The sequence below is a fragment of the Cebus imitator genome, unplaced genomic scaffold (genome assembly GCF_001604975.1).
Source record: "Cebus imitator isolate Cc_AM_T3 unplaced genomic scaffold, Cebus_imitator-1.0 Scaffold110, whole genome shotgun sequence".
Classification (NCBI taxonomy): domain Eukaryota; kingdom Metazoa; phylum Chordata; class Mammalia; order Primates; family Cebidae; genus Cebus; species Cebus imitator.
In genome coordinates, this window is record NW_016107425.1 from 1,387,014 (window position 1) to 1,407,398 (window position 20,385).

General features: G+C 39.1%; 1 protein-coding gene and 1 pseudogene across 1 annotated transcript in view; both read right to left on the minus strand.

The window, feature by feature from the left end:
- METTL8 (methyltransferase like 8) overlaps positions 1-20,385 on the minus strand; it is a 103,103-nt gene that overhangs the window by 65,656 nt on the left and 17,062 nt on the right. The gene's annotated exons all lie outside the window — the stretch shown is intronic.
- Positions 16,819-18,736, minus strand: LOC108310968 (annotated as a pseudogene).

The following is a 20,385-nucleotide window of genomic DNA, read 5'->3' on the forward strand; positions in this document are numbered from 1 at the left end:
CAGCCCTTTTGGAGACTAAGGCAGGAGGATTGCTTGAGCCCAGGAGTTGAGATCAGCCTGGACAACATCGAGAGACCTCGTCTCAAAATACAAATAAATAAATAAAAGGAAATAAAGCACAAATTCTAATATGTCTTCCATATAAATTTAATTTTTATAAAAAGTTAAGTATTTACATATGTGATGACCTATCTTAAGCATTTACATACAGTATATTATCTTATGTAGCTTCCATTTCCCTGTCAAGGCGTACTATTTTAAGAAAAAATTTAAAAAACCTATAAAGGACAAAGTAAACTAAACAGGCCTAAAGTCATCCCGCTAAAAACTGATAAAGATTCAATTCTAGTCCAAGCAGTCTAATTAAAGAATCCACATTCTACATTTTTGGATTTTTATTTTTGCTTTTTTGAATAGCATTATTATTCACATACATATAATTCACCCATTTGCCTTCTACTTTTGTACACCACATATACAAGAAGGATCATGTTACTGATTCCCTAGTCTTTACTGGGATTGCTAATTTGTTGTAACTGATTTAAGGAGGCCCAGAATTCCTTCTCTCTCTTCATCTCTCTCAACTCTGTTTTTTCTCTTCGGCCTTAATCAAATAGCAAGCAATGCCATTGGGAGGCAGTAGTCCCAAGATTTAGGAAAGCACAGTCATTCTCTTACTTGGCTTGTCATACTATTATATATGCTGAACCCTTATATAGTAATATGTACTCAAATCTCAAGATGCAGACAAAAGGCTCTTGCATCACCTGAATAATGTAACATTTTAACACCCAGGTCTTTTCACTGGTTTGCTTTTGCAGAGCTGAGTAGCAGAAGCAAAGAACGGCTTCTTAGTTCCCTTGCTTTTTAAGCTGGTTCCTAAGATTGCTTTCTTGCATTTTAATACTACTAGAGGAACACCAAAGAAATAGAGCAAATAGTACTGCTGTTTGTGTGAATCTATAACGATTATCCCTGGAGCACTTAGCTAACTATTTGTAAAACTCCCCAAGAATGATTCCCAGTTGTCTCAGCTCCCTGCAACCCCAGGGAGAGGAACTGCTATTAACCATACACTAAATGCCAGTCTAGCATTTAAAAGTTAACTTCCCTTCAATATTTCCTGAGTTTTGAGTATCTTTAAACAAATAAATCAGTGAGACATTAATGTTTTTACCTTTGTAACTCTTTAGCATTTCTTCTAGGCTGGGAAGCTGGTACAAAGGTTTCATTCAGAGGAGCAAACATCATCTAGAATGAAGTTGCACTAAATGTTACCAGAGAGGCTGGCATTAATGAGAACAAATCAAGCACTACTGTTGTATTTTTTTGGAGAATGAAAGCTGACAGGTAAGAAACACTTAAGTATCAACTACACTGCAGTGAAAACTGAAGCTTCAATTAACCTTGGCAATTTCAGAGAACTCAGAGGGTGACCATCTGCCAGGCAAACAGCTTAGGCAACTCACGCATCTTGTTTTAATCTTTCTTTGGATGATTATAATTTCAGGGTATAAATAAGGTTATTAGCAAGAACAGAACAACAACAATAATTACAGTAAGTATTTGCAGAGCATTTTGATCACACTATGACGTCAGTAACTCTGCAGCTTAAAAACGGGAACCTCATGCTTTGCGTTTGTTCTCCATGGCTGCCCTGAATGGTGGCTGCATCATGCACTCACTCATGCAAAAAGAGGTAATTGGGACTCAGAAGTTATTTTCCTAAGGGATTTCATGGAGGCCCATCTCAAAGACACCTCAATCCAAAATTTCTGAAGGGTATACTATTCTTATTTCTCTGGAAGTTGTCACTAAACACATTATACTGGGCCAGAATAAAAGTAGTTTTAACTCATTTATCTGGCATTTCACATTTAGACTTCTGTGAACAGAAGAGGAAAAACGCCTGAATTCTTGATGGCATCATTGAACAGGTAAGCCAATAACAGTCCATCTCTGGACTTCTTGCTAGGTGAAAAAAATAAATCCTTTTGTATTTTAGCCATTATTAGGTTTTCTTTTCTTTCTTTTTTTTTTTTTTCAATTCACCAAATACATTTAGATTTCTTTTCTTTCTTTCTTTCTTTTTTTTAAGGTTTTCTGTTATGTAATATATATTATTTCTAAGTCCTGGAAATTCAGAGACAAATCCATTTGGTTTCTGCTCACAAGAATTACCATCAAGTGAACAGGAAAGAGACGCAAACAAAGAATCCTGACATAATTTGTAGTAAAAGTAGGTATAAAATGCTATTGGGGCACAGAGAAATGAATGATTAAGTCTACTAGTGGTGGCTCTGAGAAGCTTTCTGGTGGAGACAACATTTGTGCTGGGTATAGAAGAATGAGTAACATTCCACAGAGAAAAGGGTTTTAAAAGCTAGGGTATTTCAGACAGGAGGATTAGCAAAAATAAAGATAAAAGAGGTGTGAAAACATATGGAATATTCAGAGAATAAAAAGTATATAGAAAAAGGTGCTGACCTAAATAATTCTGGATATGAATAGTATCTATAAAACTAAATGCAATAGGAATGGTAATAAGTACTGTACCCTAGCTGATAAAGAGTTAACAATTCTGAAATCAGCATACAAGGAAATCAGAATCGAACAATTAGTAAGTAGGTAATACCTGGCAGAAGCCAGGTTTCTCATTGTTGGAGTGGGAGTTACAGACGAGAGAAGGCTAGAAAAATCTATATGGTAATGGCTTAAAATACAGGTCATTTGTATGTACTCATATTTAGCTTAATATACATATGTTACATATAGAAATATCTGTAGATATGTATATATACATTGATTAGCATACACACATATATTTCCTTACTCTGTCGGCTGAGAGGGCCTAGAAGTCACATCTCGGTGGCAGCAAACACAACCAGTACCCAGATCTTCGTTTCTAACCACTCTCTAATAAAACAGAGCCATACCTCCTTGGAGAAATGGCTGATTCTAGGATTGAGGTAGAGAATATAAGAGGAGCCAAGAGCATCTTGTAGTGTCAGAAAGTAAGGAAGTAAACACACACATCCCCCCCAAAAACAAAAAAGACATATAGTGCTAAGGATATTGTCAAAAGGACACAGGAGCCAACTGAACGTGCACCCAATGGCCAAGGCTAGAACACTCTGAGCAACTAAATAAAAAGTAGTTTTGGATTACAACCCAAAATATAAAATGAATATCTTTGTATCCATACTGATATAAATGATTAAATAAACAAACAAATGAGGGAGATGAGAGAAATCCTCCATGCAAAACAGTTCTAAATGAGTTATATAAATAAATACTCTTCCCTTAAGGAGGTAGAACATAAATCCTCATTAAGTGTGGGCAGCACATAGTGATTTCTTTCTAAAGAGTTCAGTGTGGAAAGGGGGAAGAAAATAACTCTGCAGTGGAGAAACTTGACAAACACTTCTTCAGCCAGGTGATCAAGGTTAACATAAACAGTGACAGTGCTGATAGTATGTATTCTTGATGTGATGTGATGAAAACAGCACTTTACCTTTATGTTCTTCCTCCCCAACCCCCATAACTTCAGTCTAATCATAAGAAAACTATCACATAAGCCCCAGTTGACAGACATTCTATAAATATGACTAATACTCCCCAAACTGTCAAGGGCATCAAAAACAAGGGAAGTCTGAGAAACTGCCAGAGCCAAGCGAAATAAGGAGACACGATGACTACATGGAGTGTGGTGTCCTGGATGGAATCCTGGAACTCAAAAAAGTTATTAGGTAAAAAGTAAGGAAATCTGAATAACATATAGACTTTAATTAACAATAATGTATTAATATTTGTTCATTAATTGTAACAAATGTACCATACAAATCTGTTAATAATAGAGGAAACTGGGTATGGAGTATATGGAAATTCTCTATACTAACGTCACATAAATCTAAAAGTGTTCTAAAATTTCAAATGTAAAACAAAATAATTTTGTACGATTACAGCCTATGATGTGAGGGGTAGACAGGTGGGGTGGGGAGGTGGTTATAAGGCTGGAAAGTTAGGCAGGGGCTAGACAGGAATCTTTATGTACACCAAATTAAGCAGTTTGAATATTTTTCTCACAGGCAATGACAACAAACAGAATTTAAATAAGAGAGCAGGATGATGATTTAGTCCCCCCCATCCTGTCTGCAGGGGATAGGTTCCGAGATCCCTAGTGAATGCTTGAAACTGTGAATAATAACAAACCCTAGATATACTATGGTTTTTCATATATATATATATATATATATATATATGCATAGGTGTATACATATGCACACACCTATGATAAAGTTTACCTTACAAATTGGGCATAGCAAGAGATTAACAACAACAATAATAAAACAGTTATAACAATATACCATAATAAGTTATGTGAATGTAGTCTCTTCCTCTCTCTCAAAATATCTTATTGTATTGTATTAACCCTTCCTGTGTTGATGTGAGACGATAAAATGCCTATGTGATAAGATGCAGTGAGATGAATGATGCAGGCATTGTGACATAGTGTTAAGCTACTATTGGCCTACATCTGAAGGAGGATCAGCTGCTTCAGGTAATCCTGGGTTCTGGAGCTATGATGGTTGGCTGTCAGGAGCAGATGATGACTACTGGGTAGATAGAATTTACAGAGTGGATACACTGGACAAAAGAGTGATTCACTTCCTGGGCAGGACAGAGTGAGATGGTATGACATTTCATCATGTTATTCTGGCAGACAGTCTAAAACTTCTGCATTATTTATTTCTGGAATTTTCCATGTGATATTTTCAGGCCATGGTTGACAGTGGGCAACTGAACTATGGAAAGTGAAACCATGGATAATAGGGGATGTTATTTATAAAGATTATAAAGATTTATAAATCTACATTTATAAAATGTATTTATATTGATTACAATGGCCTTATAGTACCAATCACTGATCAGTGAAAACCAAAGTTCTGGGACCAGGGCATGCGTAGCATTTAAAATCTCCACATACGATCTTGGTATACATTGAGGATTGAGAACCACTCAGATACAGAATTAATGAGAAGAGAAAGAGGCCCCGGGCTACACACCAAGTCTATCAGATCATGAAAGCTAAAGAAAACAGTAGCCTTGAGTATTAAGGAGGGTACAAATTCCAGGAACACTTTAGAGGCAGAATCAATGAATTTCTTGCAATGACTAGAAGTAAAAGTTCTCTGCAGTGAAATAGAAGACAAGGTTTCGGGCTTGGGTAGTTGAGTAGATGATGATAGTATTCAAAATAGAGTTCACATACAAAAAAAGGCTGGATAATGATGAGGTGAAGGTAGGGAAGGGAAGATAATGAGTTCAATTATCACATGACAAACTTTAAGGATCCCACAACATACTCAAATGTATATCCCAAATAGGTAGTTAGAAATGAGTTTATGTGAGTGGTCAGGTGCTAGAGATGTGTATCTGGGATTCAAGTCCTGGGTTTACAGATGGTGGCAGAAATCAAGAGAATTGATCAAGAAAAAAAAATAGGGGAGATGGAACTAATGGTAATACTGATATTTAGGAAGAAGAGGAGTTAGTTTATGGGACTGAATACTAAAGAATATTAAAAGAAGCCAAAAATAAACAATAAGTTTTAGAAATATAGGAGATCAGTGATGACCTTTATCAAGGTGATCTGAACCCTGGCTCTGCCAGCAGAATACAGTTTAAGGAGTATGTAAGTCATTGGAGTAAAGGAGATAATGAATGTAGATGACTGATAGGCAGAGGAGAGAGAAGGAGAGAAGTAGGGCTGTCTTTTGAGGTATCATGGTCAAAGAAGGGTATTTGTTAAGCTGCAAAAAATCTTGAGTATCATTGTAGGATGAGAGAAAATACACACACACAAAGACTGAAGATACCGAAAAGAGAAAACTGCTGACAAAGCAAGTTTGGAGAATAAGTAGGCCAAAGAAAGGGAAATAAGTACACAGAACACACATTAGCTATGTGAGGCAAGAAAAACTTCATGGCTGGGCCCAGTGGCTCATACCTGGAATCCCAGCACTTTGGGAGGCTGAGGCAGGTGGATCACAAGGTCAGGAGTTTGAGACCAGCCTGGCCAATATGGTAAAACCCTGTCTCTACTGAAAAAAAAAAAAACACAAAAATTAGCCAGGCATGGTGGCAGGTGCCCGTAGTCCCAGCTACTCGGGAGGCTGAGGCAGGAGAATCGCATGAACCGGGAAGAAGAGGTTGTAGTAAGCTGAGATCGTGCCACTGCACTCCAGCCTGGGCCACAGAGAGAGACTTTGTCTCAAAAAAAAAAAGAACAAAGAACAGCTTTATGCTCTGATAAGTAAGAACAGGTGAGTTTGTAGTGGAAGAGAAGATGGCTAAGGCAGCCCTTTCTCAATGCGCTCTTCTGTAAGGTAGGCAGCATAAGAAAAGGAAGAACAAAAAAAAAAAAAATATGGGAAAGGACACTAACAACATTTGAATAAAGGAATGTCAAACAATGTAAGTTGCCTATCTGAAGATGCAGCTGAAATTAGTGGTTATTTATTCGTTGTCTCTCAAGTATTCACTCCTTACTTCCCATAGCTCATGGACTTGAACGCTGTACATTTTCTGAGAAGCCAGAGTAGACCTGATTGAAGCCAGAGGTTAACGTATAACATATGCTAAGCCAACTGGCACATTCTACACCTCTGGGCATAGTGATTGGTTAGGAAGTGGGCATGTGGCCAAACCTGTCCAACAGAGTACCTTTCTGTTTTACAGCTAGAGATCCAGGAACAGCGGAAGCACCTGTTATGTATGAAAGAGGGGCTTTTTCAACAGCCCAAAGGCTGTTGAAAGCTATATTAGTCAGCTTGGGCTGCCACAACAAAATAAAATAGACTAGGTGGCTTAAACAACAGAAGTCGTATTTTCTCATAGGTCTGGAGGCTAGAAGTCCCATATCAAAGTGCTGGCCGATTTGGTTCCTGGCTTGTAGACAGCCACCTTCTCATCGTGGCCTCAAATGGCCTCTGTACATTCACAGAAGAAGAGAGATATCTTTGATATCTCCTCTTTTTATAAGGACACCAGTTCTATTGAATTAGGGCCTCACCCTTAAGACCTCACTGAATCTTTATTACATCCGTAAAGGCCCCATCTCTAAATATAGTCACATTGGGGGGTGGGGCTTCAGCATACAAATTTGGGAGGACACAATGCAGTCCATAACAAAAGCCACCTTGGAGCCATGAGTGGGCCTGGTGTTAGCAACGCATGGTACAAATGTAGGACGAAGCTAACTATGAGGAAAGAAAACTGGGAAGCTAAAAGAGGTTAATAAGTAAGTCCCACTGTTAAGTAGTTTAAATTTCATTTGAAGCCAGTCCTACCTCTCTGTTTTTTTCAGTTATCAAGCCAATATATTTCTCAGTTGTTTAAGGTAGTCTGAGTTTTCTGTTATTTGCAACCAAAAGTAACCTACCTGATAGGGCAGTTAATTGATTTCCTCTACTACCTAGTTTAGGGGGCAAAATATTTGGTTTGATCTGGATTAGGACTGTTTAAGCTTGCAGAATGGAAAACAACTGTTGATTCAAAATGAAAGTGAAGGAAAATATAACTAGTAACCACAAAGTAAGCCTACGTTGACTGGGGAAAAATAATAAAGAGGAGAGTAGAAGGAATTGGAGGAGCTGATGGACTTGAATTGGCTGAAATCTGGGTTTAAAAGAAATAAGGGGAGGGACCCAGCAACTTGGGAGGCTGAGGTGGGAGGATTGCTTGAGCCCAGGATTTTGAGGCTGCAGTGAGCCATGATCATGCCTGGGTGACAGGGCAAGACCCCAATTCTAAAAGAAGAGTGAAAAGGAAAGAAACAAGGGGAAGAAGACAGATAGGAGATACTGGTTAGGAATGAGGCCTTGTAAGTTTTTTGTTAACCTATGTCACCTAGTATCAAAAACAGTAACATTGTAACAATGACAAGGAATTACTACTGCTTTGAAGGAGAGGCTCTTACAGTATGGCCAAAACCACAAGCCACAAATGCCTATGAAAGAGAAAGCTTTTAGTATTGAGAAAAGCTAAAACATGGACTCCCATCCACCATCTTATGTCATTATAATAGCTTTGAAAAGTCATTATAATAGCTTTCCATCCCTTGTTCTTCAGGAACAGTCCCCCACTGGACACATCTGCTAAAACAGGATTTGTCAAACTAAGGCCCTACGACAATTATTTAAATTGTGTTTTTATTATGATAATAATCTAAAATTCAATAGGAGCCATGTATAACTGCTACTTAATTTCAGTGCCTGTGTTTGCATTTATGATCTTGTTGGCAATAAGCAGCACAGATGTAATACATAAATGATGCATCTGAGTATACAGCACACGGAAAAAAATTCTGCAGTATTTTGAATAGAGAAAAGTGGTGAGGGAATTTAGAAGACACATAGCACACAACAGCACAGATGGGCTGAAGTCAAAAGAACCTGAGTGGTGATGGTCAGTAGCTTCTTCTTTATCATGAGAGTTGCAATTTACTTTCAGTAGAACATCAGCAGTCACACTATACTGCTGTTAATTTGAGTTTTATTGGTTTTGTGGTTGTACTTCTACTTATTTTGATTTTATGGCTGAATAGAAGCTCTATGCACAAGGAACTTACACGTAGATTTGTGTTCATAAACAATACAGTAAGAATAAGTCAAATGAGGGATCTGAGAATATTTTTCCTTTAAATATTTATTTCTCAGCATTAAGAAATAGTATTAAAGATTCTGTTTCAGAGAATTCTACTCTTACTGCTCCTTAATAGCAGAAATATCCCTAAGTAGGGCAGCATCACCTCAATTCTCCTCGGAAAGCAATTTCAGGTGACACTGAAGGGTTTATTTAGACTAAGTTGATTCTGGGATCTGCCACTTACCACAGGTTATATCACTTACTGCCTGAGGTTGTCTTAGTTTTATAACCTCTGGCATGATACTTAACTTCACTAGTCTCAATTTCCTTAATACAATGTGGCTAATTCCTATTTCCAAAGATAGGAAGCTTCTGTGAGGTAACATACGTAGCTTAGTGCTGGGTGTGTGATAAGTGTTCAATCAGAGTTAATGCATTTGCTATTGTTATTGTTAGTCTGCCTCTCCTCACAATTTCCACAGGGCTTTGTGAATACCACAGGATCAAGCCTTCCACTAAGATGCTGCTTAGTTTGAACAGCCCTAGGTAGTTCCAAATTTTCAAGAAGGCAAAAAACTAATTTACCAATGAAGTAGGATGGTATAGTAGAAGGATGAACCGACAACAGACTTAGTCCCAAGTTCAAGTCACTTAAAAGGTGGCTGAGCCAAGACTTGAACTTGAGACTAAGTCTGTTGTCAGTTCATGATTTTTTGGGGAAAGTTACTTTGCTTAAGCCTATCAATGCATTCGTAAAATGGAGAGAATTCTTTTTTATTTATTTATTTATTTATTTATTTATTTATTTATTTTTTGAGACGGAGTCTGGCTCTTGTTACCCAGGCTGGAGTGCAATGGCGCGATCTCGGCTCACCGCAACCTCCGCCTCCTGGGTTCAGGCAATTCTCCTGCCTCAGCCTCCTGAGTAGCTGGGATTACAGGCACGCGCCACCATGCCCAGCTAATTTTTTGTAGTTTTAGTAGAGACGGGGTTTCACCGTGTTGACCAGGATGGTCTCGATCTCTTGACCTCGTGATCCACCCGCCTCGGCCTCCCAAAGTGCTGGGATTACAGGCGTGAGCCACCGCGCCCGGCCGAGAGAATTCTTAAGTCACAACGTTCTTACAAAGAAAATTATAAACTCCATAGTGCCTTGTGGATGTAAATTCAAATTACTATTCAACAAATTCCAGAAACACTGCTAAGGGGAACCTCTTAAAACTTGAAATGGAAGAAACCCACAAAATAAAATTAATAAATAATTAGGAACACCATCCCACTTCCCACTGTCTAGCAATTAGGTGCTGAGGCAGTCAATGAGGACCACAAGCTAAAATGAAAGTAACAATCAAGTCTCACTCTCTGCAACAGTGCAAGGAAGAGGCAAAAAGTGCCAGCTCCCCAGCTTTCCGTTCTCCCCCGACTGAATGGCAGCACTGTGTGAGAAACAAGTAGATACAGCATAGATGAAGAAATTGTCTCTGTCAAGGAGGGGTGGGAGAAAGCTCTCTCCCCGTTTTAAATGGACCCCTGGTGTGGAGGTGGTCAGGGAAGCCGGAGGGCAGGGGAAGGAGCCTGGGATGGAAGGAAGTCCTCTGATTGCAGGCATCTGGGCTAGGAATGCAGGGGGCTGACTCCTAGACTGCAATCCCTCCAGGAAACTGCAAAGTTCTAGCTGTTCACCAACTCTGGTGTGGGGAGGGAGCTTCTTCCCACGAGGCCCTCCAGGCAGAGCCTTGTAATTACCTATGGTCAGACCAGAAAGATCACATGTGGAATTTCAACCGGGAGCCAAACTCCTCACCCACAAAGAAGTAAACCTTATCCCAGGAAACTATATAAACTTTAAAAAAAATCAATAAATTTAAGAAAGGTTTAGAAAAGCCCATGAATAATAGTGTCACAGCAAGCTGCTTAAGAATAATTGAGAATATTAATTATGTTCTTAATCTCCAAGGAACACATCATATAGAGAAACCTTAGTAATCTTTCACCTATGAAAGGTCTTATTCCTACGCTCATTTGTAAGACAGTTGTTAAGAGCTCAGAACCACATTTTCTATAGGAACATTTTAAATGGTGATTAAGAAACCAGGCTAGTCCACACATGCTTTTTTAATCCATAATGTGGATGAAAAGAAATGTGCTTGTTTATTTTAAATGGTGTTAGAAAACTGGCAAATCCCATTTTCCCAAATAGCTGAAACATTGCCAATCCATACTGCCTGGGGCAACTTGAATCTTATTTAATACAAAAACAATCTGATAAAATGATGATTCTTTCCAAACAACAACAACAAAACACATAAAACCTGTCAACCATCTCCTTGCCACCTGACGATATGTGTCTAGGAGGTAATGTTGTTTAGCTTAAAACTAGACCTGTACTTCAAAAAAGTGTTGTCCCTTCAAATAAATCACTTTAAGAGATTACTATTTATTCCAATAATAGCAAAACATTTTTGAAATTCCATTTTCAGACCACCTCATAACAAGCTATTGTTCTTTTTCATATCCTCAATGATGGCAAACTCTTTGCTTTAGGAGAATACCTTTTGCTTTCAGAGTAAGTTGCTGTTCTTGTTGCCATAAATGTATAAACTCCCAACATAAACGGCTTGGAAGAATAACACTCATTAAGATATAGCTCCTGGTATGTTGTTTCCTTGAACAGTCTTAAGCAGTCATACCTCACAAATCCAGTTCACATAGTATATACTGTAATACCACAAATGATAGTATCCTTAGACATTACTTAGGTAATATCCTTATATATTATTCTTTTCTAAGAAGCCAAAGTTATCTGGAAATATGAGCTGGATGTTTTTAAAAAGTGTCTTTATTTAAATGGAACACATGCAGGGGGAAAATCCCTCTACAAATTCAACACAAAATAATATGAAATACCTAGGAATAAAGCTAGCCAGAAATGTACAAGACCAATATGAAGAAAGCCATACAACTGTACAGAGGGAAACGGAAGAGAATTTTAATAAGTAGGAAGACAGAAGATGGGTTTCTGGGGCTGAAGATTCAATACTGTAAAAATATAAATTGTCACCAAAATCATCTATAAAATTAAAGTAATTCCAACTGAAATTCCAAAAATGTTTTGGGGGAGCTTTAACAAATAATTTAAAAGTTCATTTGGACAAATAAACATGCAGGAACTGACAGAAAAATACTAGAGGGAGAAAAAGTGATGTTGATTGTGTTGGGTGGTATTGGGGGATGGGGTGTACTTGTTCTTCCAGATATTACAACACACTGTCAAACAAGTAAGTCCTTTGCATACCTCTAATGCAGGAGATACAGTCAAAGCAAATGGAACAGAATAGAAAGTTCAGAAACGAGCCAGAATACATATATATGAATTCCATTTGTAATGAAGCTAGTATTTCAAGTCAGTGGGTTAGAGCTGGCCTATTCAAAGATGTATATTAAGAAAATGGGCCACCCATTTGGAAAAAAAGGTACATCACTACTCCATATCTAATATCAAAATAAATTCCAGATAAGTTAAACTTTTAAATGTAAAAAAATTTCATCTTTATAAGTCTAGAAAAAAAGTGAATATTTACCCAAAAATGGGGTAGAAAGACTCTTAAACATGACACCGAAGGCATTAACTATTTAAAAAAAAGAGAGAACAAGGGCCGGGCCTGGTGGCTCACGCTTGTAATCCCAACATTTTGGGAGGCAGAGGCAGGCAGCTCATGAGGTCAGGAGTTCAAGACCAGCCTGGCCAACACAGTGAACCCCCATCTCTACTAAAAATACAAAAATTAGCTGGGCATGGTGGCAGGCACCTGTAATCCCAGCTACTTGGGAGGCTGAGGCAGGAGAATCACTTGAACCCCGGAGGTGGAGGTTGCAGTGAGCCGAGATCACACCACTGCACACCAGGCCCGGGCACAAAAGCCGAACGCCGTCTAAAAAAAAAAAAAAAAAGAGAACAAGACAAATAGATTGCTTACATTTAAATGTATGGGAAAATATGCTATAAAAGACACTGGTAGAAATAATCTGTAAAATATTACAATGTGTTAATTTATTAGGAGTGCTTAGAAAATAACAAGCAGAAATGACCTCAGTAGGAAATGTGCTATGCTATGAATAAGCACTTATTAAAGAAATGCAAATGGCCCCTACACTTGAAACTGTTCATCACACTAATAATAAATGTCTCTTTAGGATTCTTTTGACTGCAAATAACAGAAGGTACTATTCAAACTGGCTTAAATGATAATAATATCTGTCATAACGGGAAGTCCAAAGGTTGGGCAAGTTCCAGGTGAGGTTTAATCTGCCATTCTACAATGTCATCAAGGATCCAGGTTCCTGCCATTTCTCCATCTTACTCTCTGCAGCATCACCTTCATCCTAAGTCTGAGTCCCTTTGTCAATTACAAAATGGCTGCAGCAGTTCCAGGCATCACAAAGCCATGGCAACATCCAGTGAGAGAAAAGGACCATCTCTTTCTCTCTTTTTAGGGAGGAGGAAACTTATCCACCACTTCCCAGGCAGACTTGCTCTCAGATTTCACTGGCCAGAATTTGGTCACAAACTATTCCCAAATCAATCTCCATCTGATAAGAGAACCTTAAGCTAAAAGGTCTCAAAGTATGGTCCATGAATTACTGGGGATCTCTACCCCCTTTAGACAGTCTTCAAAAGGTTAGAATTATTTGCATGATAATGTCAACATATTATTTGCCTTAAGAAAAAAAACTGTTGTGCCATTTGCACTGATAGTGCACAGGAAATGTGGACAAAAGCATTAGCACCTTTCCCTGAATCAAAACAGTGGCATCGAACTACACAGAAGGTCATTGTCTTCTTCACCAACTATGGATTCACACACACACAAAAAAGCCAGTTTCATGTAAGCATATCCTTGATGAAGCAATACAAATTGTTTTCATGGAGCATCATTTTTACTTTGATATTTTCTCAAAAATAAACAAAGTAAGCCTGTCAGGAAAACATCTGACACCATTTGTTGCCCTTGGTAAAATTTAAGCTTTTAAGCAAAAATTAGAATTCTGGAAAACCTGTGTCTACCACTGTGAACTTAACAGCTTTCTAATTTTTAAACACTGTTCTGATAAGAATAAGATATTTTTGATACTGTAAAATGGAATGTGTCAACATTTGGAAGACCTACACAATTCAATGAGGCAATATTTTCCAGATGACCAACATATAATGTTACAAAATCACACATGGGTTAAAAATCCAGTCAAAGTATAATATAAGACAGACCAATGGATTTTAATGTAGCAGAATATGAAAAGTTCACTGACAAGGCTTCAAATTTTATATTGCAATTAACCTTTAGGATACTGGGATTTGGTGTAGTATCAAAGTAGAATACCTATACTCATGCGAGAGACAAAGCACATCTTTCCAACCACTTATATTAATATATCTGTGTGAGATCAGATTTCTTCACATATATCAACCAGAACAACATATCACAACAGACTTAATGCAGAAACAGATATAAGAATCCAGTCATCTCTTAGGCCAGACATTAAGATTTGCAGAAAAACATAAAACAATGCCATGCTTCTCATTTTTTTCTTTTGGAAAATATTTTTTATAAAAATATGCCATACTAACATGCAATGGGCTCATTAGTCTTATATTAATCTTATTTTTAAATGACTTAATAATGCAGTTTTTACAAGTGTTGTGATAAAAAAAGACTTAATAATTAAACAATTTTTTCTTAGGTTATGTTTCAAATATAGTAAATATTCATAGCTACAAGTCACATAAACAAACGTTCTTTGGAGCCTTTATAATTTTTCAGTGTCAAGAGGTCATGAGACCAAAAAGCTTGAGATTAATTTTCTGGACGATATGGACAGTGGAAAGCCCAACACATGGAAAACAGTAAAATAATCTTCTGTCATTTTGATGAAGGTAAAAACACTGTGATAAATGGTGCAGGAACAGGTATTCTCACAAACTGAGGGGACACTGAACTGAAAGACCTTTCCTGAGGGGGCTTTGGTAATATGTATCAAGATTTTAAAGAGAAAATCAGACATAAAATTTCATTTCTAAAAACATATCCTATGACTATAATCAGAAGAATATATTAAGGATTTGTCACAGCATTATTTGTACATTATACTGAAAAACTACAACAATAAAAATACTCATCTTTAGAGGACTAAATTATTGTATATCCATAGAAAGGAAAATTATGTAACTACTTAAAAACATAGCTAAAGTTGGCCCGGTAGCTCACAGCTGTAATCCCAGCACCTTGGGAGGCTGAGGTGGGCGGATCACCTGTGGTCGGGAGTTTGAGACCAGCCTGATCAACATAGAGAAATCCCGTCTCTACTAAAAATACAAAATTAGCCAGGCATGGTGGTGCATGCCTGTAATCCCAGCTACTCGAGAGGGAGGCAGGAAAATCACTTGAACCTGGGAGGCGGAGGTTGCAGTGAGCCGAGATCACCCTGTAGCACTCCAGCCCGGGCAACAAGAGCGAAACTCAGTCTCAAAAAAAAAAAAAAAAAGTTGCTAAAGGCTGGTTCCAGTGGGTCACACATGTAATACCAGCACTTTGGGAGGCCAGGACAGGCAGATCGTTTGAGGCCAGGAGTTTAAGACCAGCTTGGGAAACACAGTGAGACCCCATAGCTACAAAAAATAAAAAATTAGCTGGGCATGGTAGTGTACAAATTCTATATAATATTTATGAGTACAGGACCCATTCTAGGGAAGAAAAGACGGTATGGGCAATAGGTGACTAGAACAGCAACACTAGAAAGCTGTCAAAACTTTTCTGGTGGTCGCCCATTCATATGGAGGAAAAGATGCTGTCAAATCTGTAAAAGTCTGGTTAACAGAACAGAATGCTGGATTCAGGACCCAAATACCCAATGGCCAATTTCCAGAGAATGGTTGCTTAAAAGACCCCAAATTGTCAGACCAGACAAGGCAGATGATTATGGATGCCGATGAATGTGGAGCAAAGAACCAGGAAGTAGAAAGAAATTATTAGAAAAGGAAAAGGGTAGCAGGAACATGTGGGAAACAAACAGCCCATGCTAGAATGCTGAATTCCAGTTATCTAGAAACTTCCTAGTCATCAAGTATAGCAGGCACTTGCTACAGTGTCGCTTGACATTATGGCTGCTCTCTCTTTCCATTTGGTGACTGTTTCTGACGCGCCAGGATCGTTTCATTTATAGTACTTGTTAATTATCAGACAGCAAACACAGATGGTACCAGTCAGGTCTGCCCAGCTTTGCTGCTGAAGCTGGAGTCAGCTCGTAGGAAAGCTTGTGCACCCTCTGCTGGTCATTTCCACACTAGGACAAGGGGATTTGTGTCCAAAGGAGGTAGGTAGCTTCCCATATTACAGGGATTCACCTTTGTAATCTCCACTAATTTCAGTAAAGACTTTGGGAACCATTTTCTCAAACTGCCACCTGGAATAGACGATTCCAGACTCAAACAATGCCCTCCTTTGTTACGTCAAAGAGAAACATCCTAAAAAGTAAAGTGTTGTGAGAAATTTTTCCATCAAAAGCATTTTAAGGTCAAATGATTTCACCTTATTACTTAATAATTAAAGGTGTTCAGATGGCTGCAACACTTAATATGGCTATAAAGCTCCATTAGTGTTTACTCTGGTTGAAAATCTGAGAACCACTCGAACAGAGTATATTTGTATAGATTTTATAACTTACAAAAGCTCTCACATTCATTTTCACACCTAATCTTCAACAATCCTGTAAGTGAGGGAGGAAGGTGGGAAAAGGATTTCTGTTATCACTGTTGTACAGATGCAGGAGCTGAGGCTCAAACACTTGGTCACATAGTCACAGGCACCCGTTCTCCAAGCAGGCTCCTGACTCCAAATTCTATGTTCTACTCAGTACGCTATTCCACCTGAGCTGCCGATCCATAAGAAGTTTTCTGGCAGGGTGCGGTGGTGTATGCCTGTAATCCCTGCACTTTGGGAGGCCAACGTGGGCAGATCACGAGGTCAGGAGATCGAGACCATCCCGGCCAACATGGTGAAACTCCATCTCTACTAAAATACAAAAAATTATCTGGGCATGGTAGCATGCGCCTGTAGTCCTAGCTACTCAGGAGGCTGAGCCAGGGGAATCGCTTGAACCTGGGAGATGGAGGCTGCAGTGAGCCAAGATCACACCACTGCACTCCAGCAAGTGACACAGCGAGACTCTGTCTCAAAAAAAAAAAAAAAAAGTTTTCTAAAGAGTGGTATGAATTTTAGGTAGACAGGTAAAAGACCTGAAATACATGTTTCCATAATACATCCCACTTTTGCTTCAAATGTCATCTAAATTTTAGATGCTGAACCCTACATCTGAGGGGTGTGCATTGCAAGCAGTGCTTTTCCCAAAAAGAACATTAGGTTAGCAAGGGAAGTGGATATCTTAATAAGGAATCTACTGAAAACCAAATAAAGTTAACTTCAGAATTTTTTTTGACAATTATTTAAGACCTTTGTTAACAAGTGCTTGCAGTTTGTTGACTTGAAAAAAATCAAGTTGTAAACTTCTATTACAAATTAAAAATGAAGTTCTTAAAAATCTCATCTTGACCAGATATGAAACAATTTAAAAACCTTTAAAGACGTATTGAGAAAAACCAGGCTGTTTTAAAAAACACGTTTGTTATTACCAAAAAGAGATATCTTTGGGTAAAAATAATAAAAACCCCATGCTGCGTAGATAATGCAGATAGTTCTATTTATCTGGTCAACAGGCAAAAAGCAAGCAATCAAGGTCTTTAGCTCCCATCTTTTGTTCATTTCTTATTGCTGAAATTTCCTATTTCTTCTTGTTGGATGACTAAACCAGACCATAGAGATGGTAAGCCGGCATTTACTCAGCCCCACCTTGCTCAGCCTGGAGTGTGGATGAATTCTCAGCTGGTGGATTGGCTGCTTTTGTCTCTTTGCCATCTTATGGTTTAGTTTTCTGGGCGCCGTGTTGGTAATTAAAGTTGCAGTGGTACTGACATTGAGGTGGCTGCTGACCTTGGGTCTCATCTCCTTTTCTTTATCCTCTTCATTGCTGTCCTCTCTAGGCTGTCTTTGGCGAGGAGGGCCCCTGAGGAATCGTGGTCTATATTCCCGATACATATTCTGCCTCACTGGTCTGCCTTGTTCTCCCGCACCCTGGTTGTCAGCACCCTCCATCACTTCTCCCTGCACAGGAGGGTTGGAATATGGTGGTCGACGCCCATAGGGTCTCCCCATGTAGTAAGGTGGGAACCTTCGCCTGCAGTAGGACTGACGTTGTTGGTCCTGGCCTTTGGGAGCACTCTCCAATCCGCTGTTCTTTTCCCCTGCTCTCACTATTCTGGTAATTGCGTGGAGGACCCCTACGATGTGTATAGCGTCTATAATGGTTACAGTCGGCTGTATATTTACTGCCTTGGACTGGAACGCCACCAGGACCTGTAACATCTGCTGCCTCTGCACGCTTTTCTCCTTCAACAACATCAAACTCCACAGTCTCTCCATCTCCTACACTGGGAAGGTACTTCCTGGGGTTATTCTTCTTTATGGCAGTCTGGTGTACAAATACATCTTCCTTGGTGTCATTCCTGTCGATGAAACCATATCCGTTCCTTACACTGAATCATTTTACTGTTCCCAAAACCTTCCTTGCGATGACCTTCTTGTTCCCGGGCCACTGCTCCCTGCGCTGCTGCCTGTAGTGCCGTGTTTGGTGTTGGTGGCGCTGAGGGCGGGGGTGGCCGGCGGCTGCTGGGTCTCGGCCTCACTGCTCATGGTTGCGGTGATTATGACTTGGGCCAGCTGCGGCAGCTGTGGCTCCTCCAGGGGTATGATGGTACCTAGGCTGGCAGCGGCGGTGGAGCTGCTTAGGGGTCTCTGGGGTCCGCTCTCTGCTCCCACTACCAATGGAACTCAAGTTCAGAATTTCTATGTGTGGCACGTCTATGCCCATAAAAAGTAGATCCAGTCAGGCTTTGTAACCTTCTGCATACACTACGTGAATGCTATACAGGTATTGATCGACTTACCACCTATGCAACTTACAACCATTTGACTTTACGGCCACAATAGCTAGCCACGACTGCTCTGCATCTGGCAGCGCAAACGTTGCCCAGCTGGGCGTATGACAGTGTGGACCAGCTTCCGGCAGCACTACCATCTCCACGTGCACCATTTCAACTGTACATATAGCCTACTCAGCTTACGACCAAATCGTGTTACGACCGGTCCGCGGTCCGACTGTGGTCCTAAGTCAAGCACTAGCTGTATATGAAGCATGAAACTGGGTTGGAAATTCTCAAGTTCTGGTCCTGCTTTCTCTTGAATCTTTATAATCTTGATGATTTCCCTGGCAAGAACAAAGCATTATGGATACTGTTTTGTTGGGAGTGCCAAGCTAAAAATCAGTATGCTGAAGAGAGTTGCAGTGAAATTTAGCCATAATCCCCAAAACTAAACAGCAAAAGTAGTAACAATAAATAGATTTAAACAATTATGGAGGATTTGCTTTGTGCTAGGCACTATTTTAGGTCATACACATGCACACTCACACAAATTCATTAAATCCTCCCAAGAATCTTCACTAACATAAAGAAATTGAGGCACAGAGAAGTTAAGTAGTTCTAGTTACTTAAGTTAACCAGGGTTACACAGCTAGTAAGCAGTGAAGCTAAGATCTGAATCCAAGCAGGCTGGTACATGAGTTCATATTCTTAATCACTAAGTCATGCTACACCTATATAGTGGTTTCTACCATATTCCTGTTGCATTTTTAAAGTAAACTTTTAATTTCTGGACAGTTTCAGATTTACAAAAATGTTACAGAATAGTACAGAGTTTCCATACATCTGATATAATTTCCCCCACTATTAAATCTTACATTATTATGGTATATTTATTATAATTAATAACTCAATAGTAATACATTATTAGAAACTTAAGTTCATACTTTATTCAATTTTGTTTTTATTTTTTTTGTTTTTACTTTTTTTCGTTAATTTTTTACATCCTTTTTCTGTTCCAAGATCCCTTATTACATGAGATCATGTCATCGTGTCTTCTTAGGCTCCTATTTGTTCTGACAGTCTATCAGACTTTCCTTGTTTATAAAGCCCTTGACAGTTTTGAGGTATACTGGTCAGAGTTTGACAGGTTTCTCCTCGGTTAAGGTATACACCCCTTTCACACAGTATACTCTTTGGAAGGAAATCACTATGCAGAGCCCACATTTAAGAAGTGGGGAGTTAGGCTCTACCTCCTTAAGGGCATTATATCTACACAGAATATTTGGAATTCCTTTGCATGGAAGATTTGTCTCGTCTCCCATTTATTTATTTATTCAATCCTTTATTTATATCAGTACAGACCTTTATTTATATCAGATCCTTTATTTATATCAGTGCAAATCATATATATATATGTGTTACGCTGTGGGTTACAACTAAATACTAACTTATTTATTTTGCTGCTCAATGTTTTGAGCTTTGGCCATTAAGAGCTCTTTCAGGCCGGGCGTGGTGGCTCACGCCTGTAATCCCAGCACTTTGGGAGGCCGAGGCGGGTGGATCACGAGGTCAAGAGATCGAGGCCATCCTGGTCAACACGGTGAAACCCCGTCTCTACTAAAAATACAAAAAATTAGCTGGGCATGGTGGCGCGTGCCTGTAATCCCAGCTACTCAGGAGGCTGAGGCAGGAGAATTGCCTGAAC